Consider the following 8794-nt stretch of genomic DNA (forward strand, 5'->3'; position numbering starts at 1 on the left):
TCTCTTGGTCATTCTCACCTGGTCCTTCCTTAGATGCTACCGGTTCTAGAGAAGTCATTAACTCCTGGAGGGAGTGGTCCAACCTGTAATGTAGACCTTATGAGGAGGACCTATTTTCGTCACAAGACGTGTAGAAAGTGGGGGTGCAGGTCCTAGCAAGAACAGACGCAGGAGGAGGAGCAAAACGCAGGTTTTTATGGAGTCTTTCAGTTTTCCTATTTCAGCCACAGAGGGGTCTGATCAGAGATGAAACAACTAGGCCAGAAGCAAAGGAGCGAACGTTCCGAACTCGTCCAGGTGGGAACATTCGTTCAGGCGATAGTTACGGGGCATCACCTTGTGTTGCTGGGTGCTCTGCGCATGGCAGGAAGCCCTCAATGAGTGGAGGCCCGTCCATGAAGCTGGCCAGCGGAGAGCTCTGTGAAGGCACACGCAGGTGTCATTATAACACGAATGGGACCCAGGCTGCCAGGCAGAAGAGCTCGGCCAGGGGCCAGGCAGTCTGGGCAGTACTGCCGCGGTTAGCCAGCTGCAAGGCCCGGCTCTTTCTCCAGGGCTGCCGTGAATCCAGGCTCAGAGCGCTGTGCTGAGCTGTGGCCCCCAGACCCAGCCCGTGGGGCATCCGCAACTGACCGGTCGGGAGCTTGGGCTTCTGGACGTCCCCGACCTGGCTCTGAACTCGGGCCCCAACACTCGCCAGTCCCATTCCTCAATGTCATCACCTGCAAGGACAGCCACACGTGCGTGTGTCACCTGTGTGAGTGCTGATGTGCACCAAATGTTTAACTTGGTGCTTGGTTCTACCCGGCAGGGCTGATAGGGATTTGGGTCGTTGGCACGATGTGGTTCTGTGCGTGTTCTAGTGCTGTGTAGTAACACATCATCACGGTTTTAGCTGCTGAGCCCAACACTGATTTAGTATCTTAGGGCATCTGTGGGTCACGAGGCATCAGAAGGGCTCTGCTCCCTCCCGGAGCTCCACTTCCAGGACTTTCAGGAGATTGGCCGAATTCAGTTCCTTGGGTGGTAGGTTGAGGTCCTGTCTCCTGCTGGCTGTCAGCAGGGAGCTGCTTTAACTCCTGGAGGCCTCTCTTGGGCCCGTGTGCCTGGGTCCCGGAGCCAGCCACAGCCCACAGCGCTCAGAATCCTCGTGCTTGGAATGTCTCTGAATGACCTTTCTGCCACATCTCTCTTGCTTCAGCCGGAGAAAGTTCTTTGCTCTTAAGAGCTCGCCTGAGTTGGTCGTGCAGGATAGTTTCCCTACCTAAGATCCATAGCCTTACATCCGCACGGTCCCGTTCGCCATGTGATGTCACATATCTACAGATTTCTGGGGCCTTGTGGGGACTGTTCTGTCTCCTACAATGGCCTTTCGAGGGGCGTTCAGAGCACTCTGTTGCTTGCAGCGGAGGAGGCGTGGACTCCAGGCGCCAGCACTGATCGCCTGCGTGAGTGCAGGGCTGACCTCTGGGAACGACTTCCTAGGTGTCACGCACCGTCAGATGGTCTCATCTGACTACACGAGGGCTATGTGATGCCAGTACTGTTTAGCACCCCGCATTTAAAGATGCTTGAAATGGATGCTTAGCGAGGCCAGTGACTTGTCCGAGGACTTCACTGGTGGCTCCCAGAGCTGGCACCAAGCCCATGTGACCGGGCCCCAAAGTCAGAATTGGTGGTGGTGGTGTTATATTTTTAAAATATCAGTATTAAGTTATAATTGTCAGAATTAAATAATAAAAGCACCCTAGGTGCTGGGCTCACCCCAGGCGATGCTTTGAGGTGGCAAATCCCAGGCATGGGCGACAGATCAGACCAGTGTTCAGCAACCACTTCCTCCATGTCCCCATCTCCCGTGTGCTTCCTCCTCCCCCTCCCCATCCCCCTCCCCTTCCTCCTCCTTCTCCTCCTCCTCCTCCTCCTCCTCCTCCTCCTCCTCCTCCTCTAGTCCTGCTTGGATGTTGGGCTGTGTAACTTGCTTTGGCCGGTAGAATGTGGGAAGAGGTGGCTATGCACCAGCTCTGAGCCCAGCCCCTGGGAGGCATAGCCCTCAGGGAACTTCTGTCATTTGTCAGGAGCTCAAGCCCCGGGTGGCTGCCCCTCCAGAGGGAGACACGGAGAGTGGCCTGAGTGTGACCCCAGCACAGAGCAGAGCCGCCCCAGCCGTGTCTTCCTCTTGTTAGTGAGAAATAAATGCTTATTGCTGTTCTCCTTGGTGGCTGTTTGTTACACAGTAAAACCTGACTGATACACCTGGGAACCAAGTACTTGGCAGAGTGGGAATTGAGTTGTGTCAGGGGCAGTGCATTAAAGCTCATCAGAAATTAATGTAATGATTTGTTCTAAACTTCATAAGTCCTGATCTTACATGGTACCTGATTATGGGTCTTCCTGGTCATTGTCGGTGCCCTGACTTCCCTACTGAGGGAGCCCTCTCATATTCCTGCTGGAGGAGTGACATCAGGGCCCGCCCTGCTCTTGGGCATGATCTGAGACAGGGTGGGGCCTGGACTCGGGGTTCAGGCCCTGTGGTCACATCTTAACTCCCTGGAGAGACTTCCCTTGTCACCAATCATAGCGCCCTCTGGACTCTTTGTGACGGCTCCTGAGATGCGGGGAGTGTATAAAAGTATTTGTGGCTTTATTCCTTCACTCTTGTGTCCATTCAGCAAAGTTTTCTGAGCACCTACTATTCTCAAGGACTTGATGAGGGACTCTTGTCTTCTCAGTTCTGATTGTTTGCAGGGTTGTGCTCAGACCCGATGCCAGGGAGAGTGTGCACGTGTGAAAGAGACTCCGAAGATGTCCCCAGAGTCTGGAGGAGATTGAGTGCCTTCCCCTGGCAGTGCTGGGGCGGGCTGCATGCATGTGGTGCCATCTGAACCCGAGGAATGGGCCCCCGTTCACTGGGTCCCTCATCCAGAAATGTTTCACTGCCTGTCTACTAAGTGCCAGATACCGGGCTAGCTGCTAGAGGTGTGAGAGTGAACCAGTCAGACCATGTTGCTCTCTTCGTGGGACACAGGGAGAGAGGAAGGAAGGGTGCTTTAGGAAAGGGAACAGCACATAAAAAGGCATATTTTAAATAAGATTTGGGGAAGTCCTGGAAAACAAAAAATGGTTTGGTTTGAACCCATCTATGACGAAGCAAGAAAGTCTCAAAGCGGTTAGTCCTTATCACCTCCGTAATGCTTGCTAAAAGTATCAATAGTAAGACACAACAGAGAAACCTATCCCATATAGGGAACAGCAGCAGTGAAAGTTAGTGTCAGTCAAGACTCTAGGGAAAATTCTGAGTGATTCTGTTCATTACAATGAGATGTGTGTGAAGTATGTGTAAGTTTCTGGTCATGTTAACACATGGCTCCTACGTGCCTGGACTGAACATACTGTGTAGTGTTGGCCAAGTGGGATTTGGAGAAGAGCCTTAGGGTTTGGAAAAATTGAAACTTACATGAAAGGTCCAGGCGTGGAAAGTCTCACTGATCCAGAGCAAAGCTTGCCTTTCAAAGGATCAGAGAGCCTGCTTCACCCCCTGAAGGCACAGTGGGTCTCCGTCCTGGCCAAGAATCAGCTGACGAGCAGCCCAGAACTTGCAGCCTTGGCAGGGCTGAGATGACTTTCCCCTTGTTCCTTTTGGGTCTTAAGTCGAGGAAGGCAGAAAATAAGAAATGAGGTATTGTAACAGTGCCGAGATTCGGACCACAAACAACAAAGTAAATTGAATCCATGCTGTCATATTTAGAAGGAGATTGAGTGGATGTAGTAGTGACTTGTGTGATCATCTCATTTATTCATGTGTTTTGGGCCATTTCCATGCTTTGAAGGCTTCAAAGTCGTCCGCCATGTTGTATTTGTAGATATGGTTTAAATTATTTAAAGGAATTGAATTATTTACATTTGCAAACATCACTTAGAACAATTAAGTTTTATTTTAAGGTATTAAGTTCAGTACATTAAGAATTGCATTTTAAGGTGTGTGAGTTTGCCCTCTGGCTACAAAAGCAGCATTAAAGATTGTAGAGCATGGGTTTTTCTCTTCTATTATGATGATAAGTTATATTAAATTTCCTAATGTCATACTATTTATTTGCTTATTAATTCAACCAGTTACAGTGACTGTGTCCTCATAGAGACCAGCTTCTGGCTGGCTGTCATGAGGCTTAGTGTCCAGACTGCTGGATCTTAACATGTAGTCCTTGAGCCAGCAGCCCCAGTAGAAATTCAAAATTTTGGAAGCACCCACCCCGACCCCACCTGCCCACAGACCTGTTGAATCAGACACACTGGGGCCAGGCCCAGCCATCTCTGTTTTAACTAGCCTTCCAGGTGGTTCTGATACTTACTAAAGTTGGAGAACCACCGGTTTGAGTTTCTATTTCTTCTTAGGTCAGTTTTATAATTTGTATTTGCTTAGAAAACTGCCCATTGAATCCAACCTCTAAACATATTATCATGGAGTTGTGAACATATTTATTAAGAATTTCAAAAAGTTGGTTTTTGCAGTTCTCTTCTGTTAGGCTGTATATTGTCTTCCCACACTCCTGCTTTTTTCCAACTGATGAATCGGAATTTTGAAGCAGACGAAGTCTGTGCTTTCTTGTTTGAGTGACACCCTTACGGATGTGGTTTCAAGGATGTCAGTTTCACACATGCAGAGGTGAAAAATGGCAGGAGAATCCTGTGCCGCCCTACTGGTGGGATCTTCTTCTGATCTCATCCTGGAGATGGGTTTGTTGGCTGGGAATCTTGTGGCCCTCGTCTTCTGGACAGACACCTGTAAATCCTGGTGAGGGCGTGCTGCCTTTCTACTCCTTTCTCCAACTTCTCTTGGTTCCAGAATGGTGCCAGGACAGAGTGAGCTGGGTCAGAGCAACATTGTTGGCAGGAGTGGTGGACTAAGTCACTTGGGCATGCTTTATCACATGACTTGTCTCAGCAGGGCTTCTGTCTTGGTTTTGCCAGATGCCCTTTATAGGGCCTTCTTCTGAGGCCCCGTGCTCCCACCAGGAACTGTGTGTCCTCTGTGCTCAGGAAAATCTCCTCTTAGGGCCTTGATGCATATCAAAGTGCAAGATGGATGTTCTAGATGTACTTACGTGAAATGGGAGACATGGGCCAAGGGATCAGTGCACTGCTTAGCACTTACTAAGTACTGGGTTAATAATATGCTGGCAAAGGCATTTGCTGTGAGCAAAGTCTTCACCAAGGGGATGGGCATCTATTGGTGGAGTTCACGGTTGGCCCACCCTTGTCTTTGCCACCACATTTTTATAAATGCAGGCTATAGTGGGTTAAAGAGTATCCCCTCAAAAGATATGTCAGAGTGTTAATCCCCATACCTATAAGTGTGACCTTATTTGAAAACAGTCTTTGAAGATGTAGTCCAAGATCTCCAGATGAGATCATACTGGATTCGCTGTGGGTTCTACCTCCAACCGCCGGTGTCCTTGTGAGAGGCATTGGAGGGATGTGGCCATAAGTCTAGGGACACCACAGACTACTGGCGGCCACCAAGTGCTGGGAGAGTGTATAGAACAGGCTCCGTCTCAGAGTTTCCAGAAGGAACGGTCTCTGTGGACACTTCGATTTCAGACTTCTGGCCTGGTTTCTCCCTGATGCTGGACTCTGCCTGAGGTATAGCTGCTCAGGGGGTCCTTCGGGGGTCCCCGAGCATGTGCCGGGCTGCAGGGAAACAGGCCTTCCCCACACATCCCCAGGCACCTCGATCCTTCCCAGTGGAGAGGGGAGCCTCTTAAGGAAGGGACAACCTTACCAGCCTATTGGTAAGATTGGGGGTCTATTTTATTTTATATGTATTTCAAATATGTGCCATCCATTCGCTCTGCCCAAGAGAGACATGGTATCTGGGTTACAGTCTACTGATGGTCATTCTGGAAACTTCTAGAATCTCAGTTTTTGCCATAAGCAAAATAGTAGAGCATGTGTTCACACTTAGGCATCTTCAGACTCCGTAAATAGCACAGATGTCCTCACTTGTTACCTGCTCTCTGTGTAAAAGGAGTTCTATTTCCTGGGACTGCCTTGTTCTGTTGCTGCTGCTCTTGTCCTTCCTTCATTCATAGCTCTTAGCTCACACTGCAGTGAGCTCACACCCTCATGTCCTGGGCAGGGCTTTTGTGTTGTGTTCTTTGTGATCTGGACAGTCAGGTGCAGCCTCAGGAGAGCCCGAGATGGGCTCAGGACAACAAAGACTATCATATCATGGGTCCCAGAGGCAGGAGGCACGCCAGGCCATGTGGGGCCCATGAGGAAGCACCAGGGTGGCCAGGGGACAGAAGTCAGGAGCAAGGGAGCACCTAGGCATGGCCTTCGTTGGGAGTTTCCAAAGGAAAGGTGAGGCAGGGCAGGGTGAACCCTTAGGATTGGCCAGTGTGACCAGTTCTGCTGGTTTTGGGGTCTTCAGTTGTCTGGCACCTGGCCCTGAGATGAGCGAGGCAGAGGAATGTGGCCTTCTGGGTGTGGGGGCCAGACAGGAGATGTGGCTCTGGGTAGTTGGCCTACATAACCCACGTGTGCCCTGCTGGGCTCATTGTGTCTCCAAGAACTGCCTAGCTCGGGGGGCGGGGGGGGCGGGCCAGTGTCTCCACGGCCAGAAGGGTTTTCTTAGAAGTCTAAACATCATAATATACAGAAATAGAAGTACATGTATTTACACAGTAGAGCTTTCTTTTCCTCAAGCAATCCCCATATCCACCACTCCCCACTCTGCTCTTGCTCAGCTCCCCAGGGCTGCTGGCTTCCTCCCAGGGCGGGAACATGTTGTCTTCAGGAGGTGGCCCCATCTCTCAGGTGTACAATCTCTGCAGGATCATTTGGGCCCAGAAGCGCGACTGGCTTAATTGCCACCGAGAGCGTCGGCTGGAGGCAGCCGACCCTGCCCGGGGTCAGGTCTGACGTTCCTGGCGTCGGCTTTCTGTGGCTCCTGGAGCCTTGGCCTCCTTCTCTCCTGGAGCAAAGCGCTTTTCTCCAGGAGGCGGGAGACTGGCTCAGGAGGTCCGCCCTTGATCCTCCCAGTGTGGGCACTCCACAAGGAAAAGGTCTTCCTGGACTCCGTTGGAAGCACCAGGCAGGTTCCACGCGGTCCCGCTTAGCCTCGTAGCTGCTTCCTGAAGTCACGGTGACGAGTCACGGCACACTGGGCGGCTCAACACAGCAGTGTATTCTCTGGTGGGTCCCGAGCCCGGAAGTCTGGAAGCAGGGTGCGGGGCCGCTCTCTCCCCGAGGCTCTTCCCGGATTCTTTGGCTCCTAGTGGCATTGTTCCAGCCTCTAGGCCCCATCGCCCTCTTCTCTGTGAGCCCCTCAGGTCTCTCTCTCTCCTAAGAACTGCTCCTAAGCAGCACAGCCCTCTCTCGCCTAAGAACGCTTGGGGTGGCGTTTGGGGCCCACCCACACCATCCAGGGTCATCTTCCCATAGGAAGGCCATGAACTTAATCACACCTGCAAAGTCTCTGCTAAGGTCACATTCACCGGCCCCAGGGCTTGTGACCGGGCATCTTTGGGGGCCTTTATGAGCTTACCCCTGGCCCCGTGCCCACCCTGGGACCGCAGAGCCCAGCGGCCAGAGCCTCAGCTTGGGTAAGAGGCCCACCTGTGGGGCCAGAGGAGCGGGCTGCACCCCTGCAGGAGGCGCGCTCCCCTCGGCCCCATGGAGCCGCACCGTGACTCTCTGGTGATTGCTTGTCAAGTGTGCAGTTTCCATGTGTGTTTTCTCTCTTGACCAAGCTCGTCAGCAGCGTTGAGGGGTTTTCACTGATGCTGTTGTTATCTCCATGCTTCTGTGACCCTCGGGGGTCAGTCACTTGCTCAAGGCTTCACCATCCTGGCTACCCATCTCCCGGGGCCAGGCTGCCCTGGCAGGTGCCGGCTCACTGTGGGGGTGGGGGTGGCCAGGGAAGGGCTCCGGCCACCATCTGGCCGTCTCAGGGGCATGGAGTTTCCTGGCCAGCCGCCCCGGATGTGCCGCCCAGGCCTGTCTGCTCTGAAGGCCTCATGGTGGCAGAGCACAGAGCAGGACGAAGGCCAGGCGTGTTGCCCTTTTGCCCCTTTGGGAGCTGAGCCGCCTGTCAGCATCACCTGACCAATCCTGAGCCACCAAGCTCCCTGTTGTGGTGGTCCCCACGTGTCTGCTCTGCCTGACCGCCGGCAGGGTTGGTTCTCGGGGCGTCTGCTTGCCTCTGTTGCTGTTGACCCTGAGGGTGGGGGCGCCCGTGTCCCTAGGGCATTCGGGGGAAGCCTGCGGGACGCTGCTGCCTGCGGTGGCCCCGACGCAGGACAGCCCGGTGCTCTGGGCGCGCCATGGCCCAGACCAGTGCAGTGGGGGATGGGGGTGCAGCTCGCAGGAATGGCCACACTGCTCGTTGGTAAGAAAGTGACCGTCTGTTTTTGCCCAACAGAGACCAGAGTCCAAGATATAGCAGGGACCTCCCAGGCTCTGTATGTGGCTTTGACGGGCTTCCAAAGTGAAGCATGAGGTGAGGAGTTTCGTCAGATGTGACAAACAGATGATGGCAGTTGAGACGTTAGAATTTCACGGAGGCGTCCGAGTGGCTGGAGCGCCCGTCAGCAGAAAACCCCCGCGGGGTCCTGGTTGCCTTGGGAAAGCTGCTTCCCAAACCCCCAACCCAGCCTGCTGGGACCAGGGCTGGGCATTGCGCAGGGGTGTGTGAAGATACAGCCACAGGAGGAAAGCGTTCACATTACCATCTGGCTTTCCACTGTTAAATTACGAAGATTAAAAAAAAATTAATGTTTTTTTCTATTTGAGAGAC

General features: G+C 52.7%; 1 long non-coding RNA gene across 1 annotated transcript in view; it reads left to right on the forward strand.

The window, feature by feature from the left end:
* Nucleotides 1-1302: 1302 nt before the first annotated feature.
* The window catches only part of LOC121037399 (uncharacterized), a 16390-nt gene continuing 8898 nt past the window's right edge, over nucleotides 1303-8794 (forward strand). The window contains exon 1 of the long non-coding RNA XR_005793762.1: nucleotides 1303-1448. This is a non-coding gene — a long non-coding RNA (uncharacterized LOC121037399). The remainder of the gene's footprint in view (nucleotides 1449-8794) is intronic.

This window comes from Herpailurus yagouaroundi, unplaced genomic scaffold (assembly GCF_014898765.1).
Source record: "Herpailurus yagouaroundi ecotype Mexico unplaced genomic scaffold, PumYag 163, whole genome shotgun sequence".
In the NCBI taxonomy this organism is placed as follows: domain Eukaryota; kingdom Metazoa; phylum Chordata; class Mammalia; order Carnivora; family Felidae; genus Herpailurus; species Herpailurus yagouaroundi.